General features: G+C 50.3%; 1 protein-coding gene across 1 annotated transcript in view; it reads right to left on the bottom strand.

Annotated features, from left to right (window-relative positions):
• LOC133361624 (zinc finger protein 664-like) overlaps positions 1-22,162 on the bottom strand; it is a 346,361-nt gene that overhangs the window by 161,033 nt on the left and 163,166 nt on the right. The gene's annotated exons all lie outside the window — the stretch shown is intronic.

Here is a 22,162-nt window from a genome sequence, read left to right as displayed (position 1 = left end):
ACACCAAAGAAAGTACTGTCTGTGAAAAGGCATTTGCACGGTCATCAGTTCTTCAGATCCACCAGAGAACACACACGGGAGAAACCCTTCATGTGCAGTGTGTGTGGGAAGGCATTTCCAGGTTCACCTGCTCTTAAAAATCACCAGAGAACACAGGCATCAGAAGATCCCCAAAGAGCAGAGTCTAAAATCGGCTTGTGAAAGTCTAAAGTGCTGCAAGGCGCCCATCCTTAATGATAAGAACTACAAGAAAATCCCAGCTTGGACACGTTCAAATGTATGAAGGTGAAATTTGAAGAGGCGAAGATGAAATGTGAAGATGCGGCAGTGAAGAGCAAAGAAGTGATGGTAAAATATGAAAATGAAGATTCAACTCCAAAATCAGACCTTCACATCGATGGAGGCAACGTTAAGCAGGAGGAGAATTCTGAATGTGAGGCAGAGCGAGGCAACTCCCAGCAGTTTGTGGAAGTGGAGGTGTGGCTCGACTTCTTCAAAAATACAAAGTCAAATGGAGACCCGGTAGATGTGTAAGCTTGAGACAATGAAGCTCCAATAGATTTGTCACAGGTCTTTTATGAAATAATGACAAGTTGAACACTCAATTCCTAGGTTCAACCTGCAGAGTAAGAGCAGCCAGTATTTGTGGACCTATGGGTTGGGTAGATCTCTAACCAGGAGTAAGAGCCAATAAGCTCCCAAGCATTCACTATATTATGATAATATGTATTTGCATTCATGTGGAGCTTAATTGCCCATAATTAGATCGCGTTAATTTCAATGTTTGGTGAAACCCGCCACTACGCGATTTGTTCTCCAACACACCGGTGTGCTGTACTAGTGTAGTGTAATAACGCCGACTATTGTCCAGCAACGGCAACTGCGGTGGACAAATAGTATACACGCCAGTGAGCATATACACGGGTGTGTCGGCAGGGCAGAAGAACTGGGGCAAGGGTCACGGAAGACTCCATCTAGAAGCTCCTGGAATCTGCTAGTGGGTTCGAAAAGGTGGCCAGGGCGGAGCCAGGCCGCACTGGGTAGCATAAAAGCAGCTGAGAGTGGGAGCTCAGGGCTGTCAGTTTTGAGAGTGGGCTCATCTCGTCGTGGCTGTCATCTTAGACGACTTTGTCAATGCCGTCTTCGCTAGATATTGCACGGCCGGACAGTTGTTAGCTGTCTCGGTCAGCGCCATTGGTGTTACATGATCAGGGTTGTGTTTATGCTAGGTTTGACGACGAGGAAGTGCGATGGCAAACCTGTGAAGGTATTAATAAAGGTGCTCCCTTAGAAACCTTGTCTCCCGCAATGATGACACTACAACTGGTGTTATGAGTGGGGTGAAGAAAGAACCCACCTATAGTGTCATCGGAGGATGGGAATGGTGAAACATTCATCCCTCCGGCAGCAACGGGAACCCGGTTACGAAGCCCGTTGGCGGAGAGTGAGCGGCTGCGGATCGGCGGGTGAGTGGCGGAAAATTGGCGAGAGAGTAGCCCGATCCTCTGCGGTCATGCGCCGAACACGCGGCATGGCCGAGGACCACCGTGTTGAGGGGAGCGCGGGGAAGTGCGGGAGTCGCTCCACAGCCAACGGCGTGTAAAGGAGTCACGAGGGGACCCTGACGGCGATCCCCGTCTCTGTGGGAGAGCGGAGGAGCCTGGGCCGGAGACCGCGCATGTGGTGGGTGCCATTTTGCCCGTGAGGGCTTGGCATGGCTGGCGGGCGCTATTTTGCGACGAACGCAGGACAGCGCTGGAGGGGCGGCGGAGTTAATGGTGCTGCAAGGGGATATTTTTGGCCTCCCGTGTGATTCCCGCACGAGATTTCTCCAGTGGAGCGAGGGGAAGCCGACACACGCTTCACTTTCCGGGAGGCGCTACTGGTGTAGTAAGTATTCCGGAGGCTTTGACGACGGGGTCGGAGGCACACTTATTTATTAACACCAACTTGTGCACAGTAACGGGTACACACAGTACTTAAGAGGGTATCGTCCCCTTCACTCGGCTACAGGGAGACACAACATCTAACCCCGCTAACCTACGCCCAAGTCCTCCGCTACGGAGCTAGGGGAGGCTACATATCCCAGCCCTGGTCAAGCTGGGATCCCGGCACCCTGAGTCTCCAGACCGGCTCTTACAAGAACGTCAGTCTGGGCTCTCGGGGCCGCGCCACCGGCTTGCCCTGGTCGGCCCTGACAAGGACAGCGAGCCAGGGGAGTTCCGGGGCCTATTCTAGCTGGTCTTCACTCTTCGCTGGTTTAAGCTAATACTCGACCTCGAGCCCTCCGGCTCACCACCTTTTATAGTACTCGGCCCCCCAGGAGGGGCCCGTGGGGGATGCAGGTGTGGACGTCGGTGTGAGCACCTCCTCTGTGTACGGCTCTAACCACGCCCCTTGTGTTTGTTAGCCATCCGTGCCCATGCACAAATACACCTCTACATCACCCCCCCCCCCCTGTACAGCTCGCAGCCGTCCCCGGCTGCAAAAAAAAATCAGAATAAAGGTGCATCTCTCCCCAAAACCGTGTGTGTGCCTCGCGTAATTTTAACAAGAACAATGATAACTATAACAACAACAGGAAGAAAAAAAATAACCCGACGCACCCCCCCGAATAAATACCCCATTCCCCTAAACCAACATATATACACGCACTCCGGACGCCACCCCCCCTGTCCGCAAGGGCCCCCCAACGGCCGACCTCACAATAGTCTGCGCGTTTTGGCGCGCGTTCTCGCGGCGGGCCCGTCACAAGGGCCCGTCCCGGCACGCTCAGTGGCGGTCGTTGACGGTCCGGGTGCGAGAGAGTCTGGCTTCGCTGCCGAGTGACCCCCGACCCCTCCGGGAGGGGTTGGCGGGCGTGGACCCATCACTCCTGTTGCACCTGGAGATGGAACAGTTGATGTCAGGTTAGGCGAGAGCAGCGACGTCGGGGAGTCGGCGGACCCCTCACATGTTTGGCCATGCGTGTGTGTGTGCGAACCACGGGGCGGCGCAATGAACGGTTTCAACCTTGAGGGGTGCACATACCACCGACGCCTCCCCCATTTGACGCGAACACATTGCGGCCGCAAGACCTGTACGACCTCCACGGGCCCCCGCCACGGCCGTACCAACTTTGACGAGGTCGCCAGCGGCACCTGGGGACAGTGCAACCATGCCCTGTCCCCTGGTTTCCATTTGAACACATGTACCCGCCCCAGCCGAAGCCTCTCGTTCGCCTTCTGGCGGTGTTCAGAATTTTGCACGGCCGCTTCCCGCGCCTCAGATAATTTGGCGATGTTAAATTTAACGTGTTCGGACAAGGCAGACTTCGCCTGAGGCGCCGAGAGCCTCAGCTGGGTCGTCACAGGGGGGTTAGCCTCGCGGCCATACATTAAAAAGAAAGGGGAAAATCCGGTGGCCGCGTGGGGAGCCATCCTGTAGGCTTGTAACACACCGGCAATGCGAAGGTCCCAATCCGTCTGAGATTCCGATACCTGCTGGGACAGCATGGACGTGATAGTCCGATGCAGCCGTTCCACCATCCCGTCAGTTTGTGGGTGATACGGGGAGGTCCGAATTTTCTCCGTACCCAAGAGGTCGCACACCTCGCGGAGGAGTTTCCCCGAAAAATTCTTACCCTGGTCAGTGAGCAGCCGTTCCGGAGCACCCTTGTCGAGGACATAGCCCTGGACAAAGGCCTCCGCAATGGCTGCTGCCGACTGGTTGGCCAGGGGCCAGGCCATAGGCCATCTCGTGAAGTATTCGACCCCTGTCAACAAGTACCTATTTCCCCTGGGTGTAGCGGGAAATGGGCCGAGAATATCCAGAGCAACGAGCTCGTTAATCCGGGAAACCTTTATGGACTGCAGCGGAGGGTTGGACCCCCTCGCTGGTGGCTTCCGCTGCGCGCATTTTGTGCACGACCCCAGGAGATCCCCCACGTCCTTTGCCATGCCCGGCCAGAAGAAATCGAGCTGGAGCATGGCAAAGGTCTTGTGAACCCCCAAGTGCAGGAGCCGCTCATGCACAGCCCATACCACCTTACCCCTCAATGCTGCAGGCACCACAAGCCGTTGGCGGTGGGATTTTCCGTCCCAGTGCATTAAAAGCCCCTGGAACAACCCCCACGAGTCAACGTTCGCCACCCCCTGACCAACCCCCCCGGTGCGATGGCGCAGAGCGAGGAGGGAGGTGTCCTCCATTTGGAGGCGTCCCCACTCCGCAACCTACAACCCCAGCAACGAATCCCTCCCTTCTTGCTCGATAGGACTCGAAGCCGAAGGCGCATCGGTGGCAGCCACGAAGACCGAATCGGTGGTCACGTTCGGGGGCCTACAACGCCCCGAACCCAAGAGGCAGGCGCACTCCGAAGTGGGTGGCAACCGCGACAGGGCGTCAGCGTTCGTGTGGCGGACGCCCTTACGATATGTGGTGACAAAGTCGTAGTCTTGGAGAATCTCCAACCATCGAGACAACTGGCCCGATGGTTGTTGAACCCGCAGGGCGTACTGTAGAGCGGCATGATCTGTACGGACGGTGAAACGCCGACCGTACAGATACGGGCGGTACTGCTGAATGAAATAAACAATTGCCAATAATTCCCGACGGGTAACGCAGTACCGTTGTTCCGCCGGAGACAGTACTCGACTACCGTAAGCCACCACATGCTCTACGCCCCCAATGAGCTGGGACAGCACGCCCCCAATGCCCGTGTTACTTACGTCTGTATCGAGCAAAAAGGGTTGTGAGAAATCGGGGTAATTCAACGGTGGAGCCCCCACCAGGGCATTTCGGAGGGCGCGAAAAGCAGCCTCCTCCTCCGGCCCCCAATGAAACCTGACTCCCTTGGACGTCAAGGCATGCAATGGTTTCGCGATCGTAGCGAAGTCAGCCACAAACCGTCGGTAGTACGACGCGAACCCAATGAAACTCCTGACCTCTCCCACCGAGGTGGGAGTTGGCCAGGAGCTGACGCATTCCGTTTTGGCGGGATCAGTGGATATCCCCGAGCGCCCAACAATGTGACCCAAATACCGCACTGATTCGCGGAGCAAATGGCACTTCTGCGGTTTAAATTTCAAATTAGCAGCCCGCATTTTGAGAAAAACAGCACGCAACCTCTGGAGGTGTTCGTCGAATGATTTGCTAAAGACGATGACATCATCCAAGTAAATTAAACACGAATCCCATTGCAAGCCTGCCGAGACCAGTTCCATTAACCGCTGAAAAGTTGCTGGCGCAGAATGTAAGCCCATCGGCAAGCGGTTAAATTGGAAGAGGCCTTGCGGTGTACGGAAAGCAGTCTTAGGTTTGGATTCGTCATCCAGAGGAAGCTGCCAGAATCCAGAAAGTAAATCCAGGGTGGAAAAGAATCGCGCCCCCGCCAAGGCATCGAGCGACTCATCCATTCGAGGAAGCGGGTACGCATCTGCCATAGAAATTTTGTTCAATCGCCGAAAGTCGACACAAAACTGCAGTGAGCCGTCGTGTTTTTTCACCAAAACGATCGGCGCGCCCCACGGGCTGTTGGAAGGGGAAATGATATCGGCGGCTAGCATGTCATCAACGGCCGATTTGACATGATCTTTTTCGGCGGGACTCAACCGAAAGGGATTTTGGCGGATTGGCGCGCTGTCACCCGTGTCAATATGGTGTCGCAGCAATTTAGTACAACCAATATCAAATTTGTGTCGACTAAAAACGTCGGCAAATTCGTTCAGGAGAACTCGCAGCTGCGCACGCTGCGAGTTGGACAGCTCCACTGATCCCGCGCAAAGCACATCCAGCCATCCGTCATCACAGTCCGAATGCGGTCGCGACGGAGGATCGGTGCTTACCTGACCCACGAGTGGTTCCTCATAGGGTACCGGCGTTGGGTGTGCAAGCACGTCCCTTGAGGAACCACGGCCGTTCGCGATCCTACATTAAGGACTGCAATGAAGGGGTCCCCACCCCCTTTCACCATGGTCTGAGCCGCTAGCAAATCGGGTCCATTGACCCCGGCCCGAGATGGTCCCAACAAGACCCCCCGATCCGCAACCTCTTCAGCAAACGGCCGACGCAACCTAAGAGGGACGAGCATCTGAGCCCCCGGGGGTACGCGCACAGTTTTTGTCACGAGCGCCTGCACGGTGGCAAACGCCCGACGCTCCGTGGCGGGGGAAGACAAAAATGTAACACGTCGGCCCGACGGGAGCTCGATGCACCCTTGGTCAATCAAGATACGAATGGGCATTTTGGCCAAGAAATCCGTCCCCAACAGGCACGGAACCGCGAGTGAGGAGGAGACCAAAACAGGCCCGGATAATTTAATGTCTCCAATGCAAATTTTGGCGCGGATTTGCCCAATGATGCCCAGCGAGCCCCCGTTAGCAGCATAGCATGGCACGTCAACGGGGAGCAAGGGACGACTTTGAATGGGAAGGATGTTATGAATCAAATCAGATATAATGGTCGCCGATGCCCCTGTGTCAATTAAAATCCGCACCTCTACCCCATCAATATGACCGACCGACGATCCCGCCGACGCTGCAACGGCACGATGGGCGAGCTCCGACCACTGACCCGGTTGGAGCGCTCGCCGCATTTCAGAACAATCCGACGCAACGGCCGTCGATTTTCGAACCCTGTTTGTTTCAGCGCGTGAGTGTGTGTCGGATGTGTGTATGGGCCAAACGTGTGAGGTGCCACCACTCGCCGTATTTCTCTGCTGGAGCTTGGGTGGAGACGGCGCGGCGTCCTGACGAGGTGACGCCCCGCGCTGACGGGGAGCCCGGCATCCTGAAGCAACGTGGCCTTGAAGGCCACAGTTGTAGCACCGTGTGAGCGCCCCAGATGGCCTGGGCTGCTCCTGGCGGCTCGGTCCGTTCCGAGCCTGTGGTGCCGCCGATCTCCATTCCCCCCGCTGCTCCACCCCGCAGACCTCCTCCGATGGGAGGGTGGTGGCTGCCATGGCATGGCCGGCCACCCCCTTGGCGGCCTTGCGACGCAGGGACCGCAAGCCCCCGTGGATGTGGCGCGCGACCAGCAAGGACGACATCTCTGCGTCGTCTTGAGCCAGGACGTTGACGTCCAGCTCATCAGCGAGTAGCAGCAGCTTTTCAGCCACCATAGCGTCCACTCCCTCTTCGTCCATCCGCGGGAAAGCAGCCTTCGCCAGGGCCAGGAGAGCAGTCCGGAAGGCCAGGGGCGATTCGTTGGCGCCCCGATGACGATCGTGGAATAGCTGCCTGCAGTCCGAAGACGGGCCATAGACAGCTGACAGCAGCTGCAGCGCCAAGTGCAGCGTGGCGCGCTTTTCCTTAGGCGCCGAGGTGAGAGTAGCCAGGGCGTCATTGTCCAGCATCGCCGGCAGCGCGCGTAGTGCTTCGGCGTCCGTCCAGTTCGCCATCTCCTGATGAGCGATGAAGCGCCTTTTGAAGCCGCCCCAGTCTCCGTCGGCGCCCACGAATTCTTTGAGAGGCGGCAGACGCTGCTGTAACGCGACGTCCGTGGCTGCGGATCGCTCTCCGTCGTTCCCAGCAGACGTTACAGTGTGGGCGGGCTGCGAGCATGGCATCGCCGGTCGCACTGTTGTTGACGCTCTGGCCGGTGTTGATGATGTCACGGCTTGTGCTTGGCCCTCAGCAGTCACCTGACGTGGGCCGGCCCCGCCCTCTGCTCGCACTGTAGTGATGGCGGGAAATTTAACCGCGAGCCGCGTCGGGGTGGCGGGAAATGTCGCCGCGCGTCGGGTGCTGTCGTCGTCCCGCGCAGCCCCTCCAGCCCCTAGCCGCGTGATCTCCTCCAACGCGGCGGCCGCAGCGTAGAGCAGCTCCGCAAGGCGGGAGTGAGCCAGCCGAAGTCCCTCGGCCGACGCATCCCCTCCTTCCTGTCGTAGCAGCGCGGGTGTACTCGGCCCCGGCTGCTCCGATCCGACCTCGGCCATCTCTGGTGGTGATTCAGCCGTGGTGTCTTCCATCTCCGACTCCCTGGTACGTGTCGTCCCTCGTGTGTCCATCGTTGAACGTTTACTTCTGACGCCAGATGTAGTAAGTATTCCGGAGGCTTTGACGACGGGGTCGGAGGCACACTTATTTATTAACACCAACTTGTGCACAGTAACGGGTACACACAGTACTTAAGAGGGTATCGTCCCCTTCACTCGGCTACAGGGAGACACAACATCTAACCTCGCTAACCTACGCCCAAGTCCTCCACTACGGAGCTAGGGGAGGCTACCTATCCCAGCCCTGGTCAAGCTGGGATCCCGGCACCCTGAGTCTCCAGACTGGCTCTTACAAGAACGTCAGTCTGGGCTCTCGGGGCCGCGCCACCGGCTTGCCCTGGTCGGCCCTGACAAGGACAGCGAGCCAGGGGAGTTCCGGGGCCTATTCTAGCTGGTCTTCACTCTTCGCTGGTTTAAGCTAATACTCGACCTCGAGCCCTTCGGCTCACCACCTTTTATAGTACTGCCGGGAGGGGCCCGTGGGGGATGCAGGTGTGGACGTCGGTGTGAGCACCTCCTCTGTGTACGGCTCTAACCACGCCCCTTGTGTTTGTTAGCCATCCGTGCCCATGCACAAATACACCTCTACACTGGTGCTGGGGCAGACCATGTACCCCCAGATGGGTGAGATGGCGCTCGACTCCTTGGCGGTGGAAAGACTGCTGGCGCGGGAGTCAGGGATCGTCCTGCCCTTCAGAGTAAGGCTTGGGGATCACGTCCTTGAAGGTGGCCCAGGAAATTCAGGGCCACGAGGCCCGCCAGCATTGGCCCAAAGTGGAGGCTTGGCCGTGGCGGGAGGAGGACATGGTGGCTGTGGTGTGCGGCCTGGGGACGCACGGGAGAAGGCCCCCGCGGGTGGGTTGGCAACCGGCGAAGCCCCCTCCGCCCTGGGGTCCCACGGCCAAGTGTTTCAGGTGTGGTCAGCCGAGCCACATCGCCATAGAATGCCGGGGTGTCAGCAGGGTGCCGGCAGCGCCACCGTAGCACTCCGACCTGCTGGCAACATTTTCTCAAGCTCCACCGGATCCGAGTCTCTGATGCTTTCCGTGACTGCCGTGTGCAAAGTGTCAGGGGCTGGATCTGATTAGATGCTACTGCGGATTTCAGGGATGGGCCGTGCCCTTAGGCCATTGTTTTTTTGTTCCCATTCCTCGGAATCCCAAGGAATGCAAAACCCTGCCAAGGCGAGGGTGACCAGTGTCGAGGACCGGCTCATGTGAGCTATGTTCTGGTAAAGGTAGACTCTCCCTTGTAAGGTGGGATTCGGGGGGGTTGTGTATATTGTTTGGCTTGTGTTATCGGCTCTCGTGGGGGGGGCGGGGGGGGCGTCACGGTTATGCCGTCCCTGATGGGGTTCTTGCCCATGCCGCAGTTGCGCTGCGTGTTGGCGGTTTGTGGGGGGGGGTGCCACGAGTTGTCCTTTTTGTTGGCGGTCCGCGGGGGGCGCCGGGGTTGTGCTACGTGGTTATGGTTCGCGGGAGACGCTGCGGTTGTGCTGTATGGTCGCGGGAAGTGTTGCAACCAATGTTTTTTTTTGGGTAAATAGTTTTTTCGTGTTGGTGGTGTTCCTCGGGGTTTGGGTTGCTCTGCCTGTCCACCGGTTGCAGTTGCAACGGCAACTGCTGTGGACAAACAGTACACACACCGGTGAGCATATACACGAGTGTGTCGGCAGGGCGGAGGAACTGGGGCAAGGGTCATGGAAGACCCTCTCTGGAAGCCCCTGGAACCTGCTAGAGGTTTCAAGAAGAAAGGCGCGACCAGGGCGGAGCCAGGCCGCGCTGGATACAATAAAAGCAGCTGAGAGTGGGAGGTCAGCGCTGCCGGTTCTGGGAGTGGGCTAGTATCATCTTCGCTGTCATCTTCGCTAGATATTGTGCGGCCGGATAGTTGTTGGCTTTATCAGTCAGCGCCATCGGTGTTACATCGTCAGGGTTGTGTTTAGGCTAGGCTAGACGACTAGAGAGAGCGCATTTATATTTACGCCATCTAACCCCAAAAAAATCTTATGGATGATATTGGTCGCGAAAGCCTACACGTTAAACTTGCTTAATTGCCTCAGCAATTCGGAGTTTTGTTTCACATCTCATCACAAACACTTGAAGAGCACCCCTAAGTGGCAGCTGCCTCTGTGTGGCATAAGGTGGCCCAGCACCAGCCTGCATGTGGACATGAGTCTGTCAGTCAGGGGCGATAATTAATGTGTAATCTCAGGTGTGCAATTTCTGGATAATATTTGGAATTTCCTATATTTTGACAATGACACCAACATGCAAAGACTTATGTGTTTTGAATGACACAATAGTATGTTTTACATCCACTCTTTAAGCAGACGGTGCATATTTTGGTTGATGTTACTGGAGTAGCCAGGGGTGCCTGTCGGATTTGAACCTTGAACCTCTGCAATAATATAGAATGCGCTACCACTTGGCTTCCCTCAATCTGAGTGTAGGCATGCCAGCCAGTGTTTCTAACCAGAGCAAATGTTCCATTTAGAGCGGTCCACGTTTCACATGCCTATCGAACGGAGGGCATGACTGTTGCCGAGAAGACCCGGAGCTTCATGTGGAGCGACAGGCCAGATAGCTTCCACACAGCATTGCAGAGCTGATGAAAAGATAATGCCGCCCGACTGATTCGGACCACCCACACACTGTACACATACGCAGTGTAGACGTATTGTGTACACACAATGTATATACAGCTTACACACAGTCTGCACATACACTGTATACACAAACACACTAACAAAAACGACTGCCATTCGCCAATATGTAGTGGTGATGTCACCATGGCGCTTGTGTCAGGCTATGTGCACGTTAAGGCCAGGTGAAGTGTCGAACTCCCGCCGGCAGGAGGTCACAGGGCAGACTCAGGTGCCATGGTTAAACTGAGATGACTGTCCGATGCACCACCTGTGCCCCCTACTGTGCCAACAGTGTACACACACACGGTGTGTGCGCGCGAACTCCGTGTGTGTGTACACAGTTTGTATACAGGGGCCGTCTATAAATGACGTCACGCGATTTTAAACGATTTTGACCCCCCCTTTTGTCACACAACGTCACAAAAAGTCAGACCCCCCCCCCCTCAAATATGACGTCACAAAGCTCTGCCCACCATCCCCCCAAAAAACATGCTTCAAATCGCTTTAAACTATTGTCATTGCAGTGCGTATTTAATGTGGTGCTACACTCTGATGTTGTAGGAGAAAACATTTATTAAAAAGTCTATTGAATTAAGTAGAACGTAATATAGGTTTTTGGGTCAGATCGCGTTATTTATAAATGTGTCGTAACCCTCCACCACCCGACACGGCCAAACAGTAAAAAATTGTGTCACATTTTTCAAAGGACAAAATAATTCACTTTTTTAGCCCACCGGTGTGCTGACGAGAGAATCAACAGCATTTTTAAAAAATTGAGTACGACGTTTCGCTGATAATTACAATCAGCTTAATCGGGCAAGAATGGTGAATCTCTCCTGTTGCTTCCGGTCTTAAATAGAGCAGTTTCAGGGTGACGTCATCATTTAATTCAATTCAATCTGGTGCAGTGATTCGAGGCAAAGAGGGGGAGGGTATTGTAATTATATAGATTGGTAATCATTCAATTGTTATTCATTGGTATTTGTTTCCCTTATAAGGAATTGTAATTGTATTTATATAATAATACGCTTCCAGGCCGCACTAAGCCTGTAGCTGTGTTGGATCTATGCCCTGTTTTCCGTTATTAATATTAAGAATAATTAAGAAAAAAAAACTATTTCTCTTTTTATTATATCTATATATACCTTTTAATTAAATAATGAAAACAACCCACTACAAACACACTAGGAATCTGTGAAACGGCCATTAAACTGGTAAGAAGTCGGTGACAGAGAGGTCATAGACATCCAGATGGACAAAAGATGTATGGACTAACCTCCCAAAGACATCTGGAGATGCACAGATAAGGTGCAGAGCAAACAACGGTTGAAACTCGCGTTTTCTTAACGTTTTCCTTACCGAAAAGTAGAAACTTAACATAGATAATTAACCAACAAACAATAATTTTATTATTAGTAATTCCCTTATATTCACCGCATACATATTATTTAGAAGTATATGTTTCCTATCTACACGACCTTCCGAAAAACTAAAGAGTACGAATTCCAGAAAGCTTAAGTGCATGTGCACTTAACCTCAGGGCATACAAAATTAACTCAGAATAAAACACCAATCTCTGGAGAACTAAACTGGGCGAAGCCCCAAGGTAATAATGTGACGAGGAGCATTACGAATATTCATTAAACATAGAAGAATGATAACCACGATACTAAGACCGAAGGAACTCATAAAATATAATTCAAGAATAAATGTAACACACAGGACCACATAAATGTATTGCAAACATCTCCTCAGCCACCTTTGTCTTCCAGCGGGGTCTGACAAGCAAGGAGGGAGCAAGAAGGTCACAAAGGGGGGGGTTTGTGCTGACATTGGTTGTTTTCTCTCGCAAGAGACGCGGAGAGAGGAGTGGGTGCTCGCGTGTTTGAGTTAAGCACGGCCACCTTTGTCTCCCCGCAGCACAAACAGATGGCCCATGAATACTTGGAGGGTTAGGAAGGTCGCGAGGAGGGGACGCGGTGATGTCTGCTTATTCTCGCTCTGTTTTAGTTTGTTTTTCTCTCGCAAAAGAAAGAAGAGGGTGATCACGTTTTGAGCACAAACAGCAAGATTTGCACACGCAAGCAAATAATATTCCACACCCCTCCTCCCAGAAGGGTTACACAGCTGTGTCTTCACACGACACACGAAACACACGAACGCAGATGTGTTCAACCCACAGAAAGATATATGACGGCCTTCAAACAACTCGGGAAGATTGAGTGGATTTTCTGAATATAAGCCGGGGAAAAATCCATTCAACTCAGATCGCCAGGGGCTCTGAGCCCCACATCGTCCGGGCCACGGGCCCACCAGAAATCGTCAAGAAGTTTTCGTCATCCAGAATGACGAGGTTTGCAGAGGAAGCTGGCCGCTACAAGCCGAGGTCTGCACCACCTGAGAAGAATCGCTACCCTGAGTCGCCGAGTTGCGAGTGAAGCCAACAAAGACGCCAACGTCCACCCTGCCACGAACGAAGCATCGCTACTCGTCAGAGTGACGACCAGCGAACAACCAGCAGGAAAGGTGGAGATCGCCAAGCGTGCGCCACCGTGCGCCACCGGGCGCCACCATGCGCCACCGGGCGCCACCGTGCGCCACCGGGCGCCACCGTGCGCCACCGTGCGCCACCGGGCGCCACCGTGCGCCACCGAGCGACACCGTGCGCCACCGTGCGCCACCGGGCGCCACCGTGCGCCACCGAGCGACACCGAGCGACACGAGCGACCGAGCATCTTCAAGGACAGCATCGTGCCAACTCGTCATCGAGCAGTGGAGAGAGAGAGAGAGAGCAAAAGCCGAGCGACACGCCGAGCGAGGGAGCAGCACGACTCGATGCGGCCACGCCCCACCCAGAGGAAGCTGGCCGCTGTTCGTATCCTCCCACACCACACAAGCTAACGACACAACTCCCGACTCTAAGAATTAATTAATATTACAAGGGGACAACGCACACACAGCACGCACACGAATAAGACTTTAAAAGAAAAACTGTCTTTGCGTTTCAAAAAGGGTTGCCATTTCGAGGTGGTGCGTTCAATATCAACTGATCGTGCAAAGCAGTTGCTGCCGTCGAGTTACATGAATAAGAAATGTTTAGTCATTCATTTTCGTTAACTGCATAATTTCGCCAATGAAGAAGTATTTTTAGTCATTCAATTTCGTTAATTGCATAATTTTGCCCATGAATTTACTGACGTATACCTGCTTTCGCATAAGAGAGTGTCATGTGCTTGTTTAGAATTAAAATTGCTTAACACCAACTGTTCGAGTGCTTCTTTCCAAGTCCATGCAAAACTATCTTATTCTTGATAACTGTATCCTGTGATGAGATCTGAACCTGGAGACCTAAAAATAACAAACACACTAAGATAATCGGTAAACGTTTAATCGATGATAATCGTGTTATCCTGATTGATATAACCCTGGATAAACGAAACCAAGCCTCATTATCACAACTGCTCACATTAACATAATCGCAGGCATCCGCATAAATTACTACGTTTATCATAATTTATGCATATAATTACACACATTATCATAATTTATGCATATTAATACACACACTATCATAATTAATGCGATTTGCACATTTTTCGGAAAATTATTAATTTTTATTATTTTTATCAAAATTTCATAACCCAACACATACAACATAATGGGTGGCTCGACCGGGATCTCTCGCAGACAGTGTTTTGCATGGATGATGGAATGAACCACTACGTGTTAACCAGAATATCGGGATCGAACATTGCAGGGTGATTGAAAACGGGCGTAAAACAAAAAAAAACGCCCTCTGAGGTTAAAATCCAGAATAGCAAGTTGAAACAAAGACAGTGGAATTTAGATAAATCATATCGAACCGATTGTATCCTGTGATAAATGGTGTTAGAGGTACGCACTCTGAATCGGAAAATAACAGAATAGATCGAGCAAAAACTGACCACACTCTGTGAGATAACTGTTTTATATGCACTCTGAAAGGAAATGTCAAAGTAACTCTTGCCATACTTAAGATGCTAGGATTAAGAATAATATTTGAATGGGTTACGGGTTACTGGGAACTCGTATTGAAACATACCGACCGATCTGTTACAAAGCAGTACAGTCAGAGAGACATATGGGAAGGGAGCTGTATCGATAACACGAACACACCTCAGGGGAAACTAATTGACTGGATAAAATGTAACGAAGGCGAACACGATGCAAAAACTGCAGAGAAGGCAGGACAGGACTCATACCTTCTCACACAGGTATACAGACAGGGATTGTGGGATGAGGAAAAATTTGGAAAGGAAACGGGAGAGAAATCGTCTCTAATAAACGAGGAGAAATGTCCCCACACCCTCGAGAGGGATGAGAAATCAGTGCTCGCGACACCAGCGAAACTCACAGACGTTGATCCACAGAATAAATATGGAAGTAACATTAAATCACACTCTTGGGTACGTGGACAGAGTCCAGGGACTAATCGCACAAAAATTATGGATATCGAACAAAAAATCCTTGACAAAGGGAAACCCTCACAATTCGAGAGAAGGGATGGAGAGATACATATGCAAACAAAAACATGTGAGACTGACAACTTCACAGATAGAGGGAGGAAAAATGTTAAAGTAAAGTCGACAGGACATGCTCCACTAAGGGCAGAGGCAAAAACTGAAGGGAAATGGCAACACGAGCGACACGGCACTGGGCGCGCACACAGAAAATGCACACCGCTTAATCACGCCCGACACAGTACAGATCAAAGTGACAGATTGCCTGATGATAACTTGTTTGATGATGACGCTGTCGGAAATCAACTTTCGGAATACTTATTCAACAGTAAAACCCTTAAATTGATGGACAAGGCTCTAGTCAGAATTCCCGATTTTGACCCACACAATCAGACTATGGATATCCACACACATATCGCAACAGTAGAAGAGGAGGCAATGATTAGAGGGCTGAGGAGACGGGATGAAAAAGCGAGTTTGTTGAAACGGAGCTTACATAAAGAATCTATCCCATGGGTAAAGTCACTGCCACACAAGGTTAGAAATGATTTTAAACAACTGAGCCTGACAGTGATTCGGAAGTTTGGAGAATACTCGACACTCACTGAGGGGTTTTATGCTGTAAAATCGATGACCCAGGGCATGGACCAAGATCCACGTGACTACCTCGTACAATTTAAAAGAGCGTATTACGCAGGCGATGTGAATCAATACCACGAAGGAGATAAAATGTTCAAAATTATGTTTTTTGAATCCTTGAGCCCAGAGATTACAGAAAGGGTGAGAATGGTTTTGAATCCAGAAACCGCATCCTTACGCCGCATAGAGAGCAAGGCGTACATGGCATGGTTATACAGAGCTAAGAATCATAATTCGGATCCAGAACACAGGGAGAGGGATAAAAAACCCAGCCTCTCAGAGAGGAATAAAAATCACCGAGCAGTCCCACAATGCAGGACGGAGCAAACACGCACGCACACATGGCAAAATAACCCAGAGAGAGGTTGGCACGAGAATGAGAGCGGCACAAAGCCGAACATTCAGAGGAATCGCAGGAGGGGGAGGTTCAGAACAGAACCATACCAACACCCCATGCCACGACACACACGAGGCCAAAGTTGCACACTAAGATGGCGAGATAACCATCCAGCGGGAAGGTACACAGACTGCGAAGGTATGGATGCGAACATGCAGGAGAATCGTAGGAGGGAGAGGTTCAGAGCAGAACCATATCAACACCCCATCCCACGACACACGCAAGGTTCAAATTACGCACAGAGATGGAAAGATAACCACCTAGCGGGAAGGTGTTACACAGACCGCGGAGGTATGGATGCGAACATTCAGGAGAATCGCAGGATGGGAGGTCAAACACAATCGATCCAATTCCGACCAATTCCTCCACCGGCTATACCAGGAGGGAATAGAGGAATAACACAGAATGCGGTCCAAATACATGATAAACAACCCACAGTGAGCGCGAGCGAGTGGCCAACACGCGCCCCACCCGCCGAGGTGTTAAACCCGGAGCTCAATGGGAAATACAGGCAGGCTGCAAGTGACAGGGCGGGAAAAAACGTGGACAGTGCTCCCGTAAATGACGCGCGGATCGAATACAAGGACAGGGTTGCATTGAAGCGTGATCGGACAGTACAAAAACAGACAGCAGGGACACGCCCTGAGGAGCGCAGGCATGAGCCTTTGAATGGAAAATATCCAAGGGAAACCAAAAATTACGTGGATCGGAGTGCTAAAATGGAGACGAATGTCCATGACGTATCGGGAATGGTGTTGAAATCCAACACACTCGTAAAAACAAAGACGGCAACATTACGAGGGACAGAATTAAATCGACACACTGACTCGGCAAATGTGCATGTAATCGCAGAGAGAGCGAATGCCTTGAACCAAGTGTCAAAGTGGGTCGTGTGCGCGAATTCTGGTTATGTGCAGCACAATTTTTCACCACACACTCCCACGACGCGAGAGAGTGAGAGAGGAAACTACAAAAACGAACCCGAAAACCGTGATCGAATTATCAAAGTGATAAGTGGTAAACGAGGCAACATGAGGAAGGTAACGCATAAATGCGTTCGAAACCGCTACCTAGCGTTTCCCAGGATTTAACAAAAACAAAAATGAATATTCGTCGGAGTTATGATGTATGAGAACCGATGTAACGCAATATCGATGTTTAACGTTTGTTTAATTTTCTTTGCTCAATTCAAATGTAACCATGTTAAGCAAAAACAAAAATGAATATTCGTCGGAGTTATGATGTATGAGAACCGATGTAACGCAATATCGATGTTTAACGTTTGTTTAATTTTCTTTGCTCAATTCAAATGTAACCATATCAAGACTGTAATACGTGCACGCGCGTCGTAAGAAATAACCGCCGAGAGTGAGGGCGGCTGATGGATTTATAACGAAAAAATAGGGCATTTACTTTGTTTAAAAATTCGCCAGTGGCCGAATCGACCACTGAAAATTTTTAAAAGGGCGGATTGTTGGATCTATGCCCTGTTTTCCGTTATTAATATTAAGAATAATTAAGAAAAAAAAACTATTTCTCTTTTTATTATATCTATATATACCTTTTAATTAAATAATGAAAACAACCCACTACAAATACACTAGGAATCTGTGAAACGGCCATTAAACTGGTAAGAAGTCGGTGACAGAGAGGTCATAGACATCCAGATGGACAAAAGATGTATGGACTAACCTCCCAAAGACATCTGGAGATGCACAGATAAGGTGCAGAGCAAAAAACGGTTGAAACTCGCGTTTTCTTAACGTTTTCCTTACCGAAAAGTAGAAACTTAACATAGATAATTAACCAACAAACAATAATTTTATTATTAGTAATTCCCTTATATTCACCGCATACATATTATTTAGAAGTATATGTTTCCTATCTACACGACCTTCCGAAAAACTAAAGAGTACGAATTCCAGAAAGCTTAAGTGCATGTGCACTTAACCTCAGGACATTAAAAAATTAACTCAGAATAAAACACCAATCTCTGGAGAACTAAACTGGGCGAAGCCCCAAGGTAATAATGTGACGAGGAGCATTACGAATATTCATTAAACATAGAAGAATGATAACCACGATACTAAGACCGAAGGAACTCATAAAATATAATTCAAGAATAAATGTAACACACAGGACCACATAAATGTATTGCAAACATCTCCTCAGCCACCTTTGTCTTCCTGCGGGGTCTGACAAGCAAGGAGGGAGCAAAAAGGTCACAAAGGGGGGGGTTTGTGCTGACATTGGTTGTTTTCTCTCGCAAGAGACGCGGAGAGAGGAGTGGGTGCTCGCGTGTTTGAGTTAAGCACGGCCACCTTTGTCTCCCCGCAGCACAAACAGATGGCCCATGAATACTTGGAGGGTTAGGAAGGTCGCGAGGAGGGGACGCGGTGATGTCTGCTTATTCTCGCTCTGTTTTAGTTTGTTTTTCTCTCGCAAAAGAAAGAAGAGGGTGATCACGTTTTGAGCACAAACAGCAAGATTTGCACACGCAAGCAAATAATATTCCACACCCCTCCTCCCAGAAGGGTTACACAGCTGTGTCTTCACACGACACACGAAACACACGAACGCAGATGTGTTCAACCCACAGAAAGATATATGACGGCCTTCAAACAACTCGGGAAGATTGAGTGGATTTTCTGAATATAAGCCGGGGAAAAATCCATTCAACTCAGATCGCCAGGGGCTCTGAGCCCCACATCGTCCGGGCCACGGGCCCACCAGAAATCGTCAAGAAGTTTTCGTCATCCAGAATGACGAGGTTTGCAGAGGAAGCTGGCCGCTACAAGCCGAGGTCTGCACCACCTGAGAAGAATCGCTACCCTGAGTCGCCGAGTTGCGAGTGAAGCCAACAAAGACGCCAACGTCCACCCTGCCACGAACGAAGCATCGCTACTCGTCAGAGTGACGACCAGCGAACAACCAGCAGGAAAGGTGGAGATCGCCAAGCGTGCGCCACCGTGCGCCACCGGGCGCCACCGGGCGCCACCGTGCGCCACCGGGCGCCACCGGGCGCCACCGTGCGCCACCGAGCGACACCGTGCGCCACCGTGCGCCACCGGGCGCCACCGTGCGCCACCGAGCGACACCGAGCGACACGAGCGACCGAGCATCTTCAAGGACAGCATCGTGCCAACTCGTCATCGAGCAGTGGAGAGAGAGAGAGAGCAAAAGCCGAGCGACACGCCGAGCGAGGGAGCAGCACGACTCGATGCGGCCACGCCCCACCCAGAGGAAGCTGGCCGCTGTTCGTATCCTCCCACACCACACAAGCTAACGACACAACTCCCGACTCTAAGAATTAATTAATATTACAAGGGGACAATGCACACACAGCACGCACACGAATAAGACTTTAAAAGAAAAACTGTCTTTGCGTTTCAAAAAGGGTTGCCATTTCGAGGTGGTGCGTTCAATATCAACTGATCGTGCAAAGCAGTTGCTGCCGTCGAGTTACATGAATAAGAAATGTTTAGTCATTCATTTTCGTTAACTGCATAATTTCGCCAATGAAGAAGTATTTTTAGTCATTCAATTTCGTTAATTGCATAATTTTGCCCATGAATTTACTGACGTATACCTGCTTTCGCATAAGAGAGTGTCATGTGCTTGTTTAGAATTAAAATTGCTTAACACCAACTGTTCGAGTGCTTCTTTCCAAGTCCATGCAAAACTATCTTATTCTTGATAACTGTATCCTGTGATGAGATCTGAACCTGGAGACCTAAAAATAACAAACACACTAAGATAATCGGTAAACGTTTAATCGATGATAATCGTGTTATCCTGATTGATATAACCCTGGATAAACGAAACCAAGCCTAATTATCACAACTGCTCACATTAACATAATCGCAAGCATCTGCATAAATTACTACGATTATCTCTACGATTATCATAATGTATGCATATAATTACACGCATTATCATAATTTATGCATGCTAATACACACACTATCATAATTAATGCGATTTGCGCATTTTTCGGAAAATTAATAATTTTTATTATTTTTATCAAAATTTCATAACCCAACACATACAACACTGTCAGAGCGATTTAAGTTATTTCTGTTTCTCTCAATTTCAATGGATTCTCTAATTAGTCTTGGCCAGTAATAATTAGTTTTACACAACACTTCAACGTTATCAAAATCAATTGAGTGTCCTTGTTGACAAGCATGCTCTGCCACTGCCGACAGTTGTGTTTGGCATAATTTAATATTTTTTTGTTGTTCTTTTAATTTTACGCTGATGTTATGTCCCGTCTGTCCAATATAGCATCTGCCACAAACAAATAATCGGATATACACCTTCTATTGATAATTTAGGCAATTCGTCTTTAGTGCCAAATACCTGTTTTTGACTTTGTGCACTGTACCAAATCTCACTTTAATGTTTTTTTTTGCAAAACCTGGGCTAATTTGTCAGTTACTCCTGAGATGTATGGTATTTTGATTGTTTGAACAATCTTATCGCTTTCAGCAGTGTTGCTTTGCGTTCGTGATTTGGCCTTCAGTGCTCTGTTAATTTGAGCATTATTGTAGCAATTCTGTCTTAGTGCTTCTTTAACATGTTTCATCTCTCTCACTAGACTCTCGCCATCTAACACTGTTTTAGCCCGATGTATGAGTGTTTTGACAAGAGAGGATTTCTGAGCTGGGTGATGTGAATCTGCATTCAGATAGGCATCAGTGTGCGTTTGCTTTCGGTAAACGCTGTGTTATTTTGCCATTAAGACCATGTCCCAGCAAAATATCTAGGAACGGGAGTCTGTTATTTACCTGCATTTCCATGGTGAACTGGATAGCCGGGTTTTGTGCATTGAGATGATTTAGAAAATCATTAAGTGCGTCTTTACCATGTGGCCAGACAACCAAAGTGTCATCAACATATTTAAACCAAAAGGATGGTTTTAATGTACTCGAGGCAAGTGCTCTTGTTTCAAAGTTCTCCATGTACAGATTGGTTATGAATAACGCGATCTGACCCAAAAACCTATATTATGAATAATATTGGTCGCGAAAGCCTGCTACGTGTTAAATTAAGTAGAACGTGTTGTCTATATTTAAGTTGCGCATTTTGATGTGACGTCACATTTATACCCCCCCCCCCCCATCGTCACATCTTCGTCACAAATGTCTGACCGTCCCCTCCCCAGTTGCGTGACGTTATTTATGGACGGTCCCACACACACTGTATACACAGTTTGTACACACAATGTTCACGTTGTTGAGCGCACGCACCCAAAGGGTCAATGTTCAATAGAGGGATCAATGGAATAGGAATCTTAATGAACTAAACTCTAACCCCGCTCTCTGACGTCACCACTGCATTACCTCATCGGCGTGAGGGGGAGGTGAACCCCGCTAGTGACGTCATGTCACCTCCTGCTGCCGCGTGACGTCACGAGACACCAGGAAGCTGCCGATCCGCGCGCGCGCTCACTGAGATCCGAGGTGAGAAGTTCACATCGTGGTTGTTGTTGTTGTGGTGGTTGTTGTTGTTTACCCAGGTAGAGCCTCGCTCCTCTCGTAAGGATATCAATTGAGTAGCAGCGAGTATGGAATCGATGTCCAGGTTGGAACATTACAACGCGGGGCCTAGCCATGCGGGGCCTTGCCTCCTGCCCTCGCCTGATTGCATTTGCTTTAATTATCTGCTTAAGTTTAATTTGTCTTCATCTGGCTCACTACTTTGAAACTTTGTTTCTTTTAAGTATTTCTACAGTTTTTTTATTATTCTACCAGGCCAAGCCCACTTCAGCTGCTATACCGCTCTTGTTTTCAGAAGCGACCAGCCCACAACAAAGTGGCTTATCAACGTGTGGAAAGGTCTGTCGGTCAAATACTCTAAACGCGTGGTGATGTTGACTCTTAATGTGGAGGGGAAAACCCTGAGGATCCGGAGGAAAATCCACGCGACCACGGGGAGAGAGAGAGACACGCAAACTCCAAATATACAGGAGGGGTCGGGATCGAACCCACCACCTGTATTCCAGG

The sequence above is a fragment of the Lethenteron reissneri genome, unplaced genomic scaffold (assembly GCF_015708825.2).
Source record: "Lethenteron reissneri isolate LAM-NWPU_2019-01 unplaced genomic scaffold, ASM1570882v1 scaffold_115, whole genome shotgun sequence".
NCBI lineage: Eukaryota > Metazoa > Chordata > Hyperoartia > Petromyzontiformes > Petromyzontidae > Lethenteron > Lethenteron reissneri.
Note: the sequence above shows the minus strand (reverse complement) of the source record. Positions and strands in the feature narration are given on the sequence as shown.